Below are 1,486 nucleotides of genomic sequence, written 5' to 3' on the forward strand. Positions count from 1 at the left end.
CCTTTTGTGGTATTATTTTACTGAATAAAATTGAATTAAGACTGGAGTTCTGTGGTAAAAGTACACATGTTCTATAAAATAAGTTTGGGTTAAAGAATTATAAGGTGACCCCACAGATATGTACAACCAACTATGTTACAGTTAAAAAAGATAAAAGAATTACATAATTGAACATTTTACGGGACAATAAGAATCAAAAGCAGCCCTGAAAGGACAGTTTTACCTGTGGAGTTAGGAATACAAATGTTACTGTGAATATGTTTGAGCTTACAGTACCCAAATGTGCTATGCCGAATATTATGATGGTGAGTTTATGTGGTATAAACTAATGTGCTTGATACATAAGCTCCAAACTGCCTTTAATGCTTGCATTTATTGTTATGCTTTATAATAACAACTGTTTGTTTGCATTTAGGTGGCTTTTCCTGACGTTCTCATGATCAACAACCAGAGAAATGCAAGTGACTCATACTACTTTGATTAACTGAAATTCAAATAACTTCAGTATAAAAGCCTTAATATAAATTGAGTTACTTAAATTGCAAGGTTCAGTGTAACAGACATTTGTCATTCTTGGTGACCCATCTGTAATCCTTTGAAAACCCTTTTTGTGTTTGGGGAATTTCCTGCTCTCATCCCCCTCCCTAAGACAGAGACTAGAGCTTTCTTTCCCAGCCTGTCTTGCAGGTCAGACGGGATCTTCTGATCAGAGAGCCAGCCCAGGACTGCAGGTTGGGAGAGTGCTATGTGAAGAAACTGCTCACACTGGGAAGAGTCTGCTCGCATGGTGCTTAGTCTTGGGGGCAGCAGCAGCAGAGACATATCATCTGTAGTGGTGTGTGTGGTGACTGGCAGGGCAGTCTTTGTGCAGTGGTTTGGGAGTTTTCTTACTTTACAAACTTCCAACCCTGACCCTGGCCTGTCTGTAGATTGTGTTTGGTAGCTATGTTTTTTGCTTTTTGGGTTTTTTTTTTTTTGGTAAATTCCTTTTCTGCTTAAACAAGCTAGAGTGAGTTCTTTCATTTGCAGCTAAGAACCCTGACTTATAAACAGGTTGATATCTAGAATTGCAAATGACAAATTATAAAAAGTGGAGGTGGTAGGACAGGATCAGCAAGGATCCGTCTTCCCTAGACTGAAAAAGTATTGAACCTAGTTATTTGGTGTTGAAATATTTAGCCAAACCATTATGGTACTTTGGAATATAGACGAGACTGGTGTTAAGGGAAATGATGGGGAAACTGGAGAATGGTGCCTGTGTTGGTCACTTCTTAGGGAACCATAGTGCTGAGCCATAGTGCTGGTGTCAAACTCTGGTTGTCCTGTTTGCTCTTGTGTGGCTGGTTGCCTCATCTGAAAGTGGAGGTGATCAGTATACCTACTTAGGACGGTTAGGATTAAATAAATCACAAGTTGTCTTAGTCTATTTGGGCTGCTGTAACAAAATACTTTAAATGGGTTAGCTTATAAACAGCAAATATTTATT

Source organism: Cynocephalus volans, chromosome 6 (assembly GCF_027409185.1).
Source record: "Cynocephalus volans isolate mCynVol1 chromosome 6, mCynVol1.pri, whole genome shotgun sequence".
Classification (NCBI taxonomy): domain Eukaryota; kingdom Metazoa; phylum Chordata; class Mammalia; order Dermoptera; family Cynocephalidae; genus Cynocephalus; species Cynocephalus volans.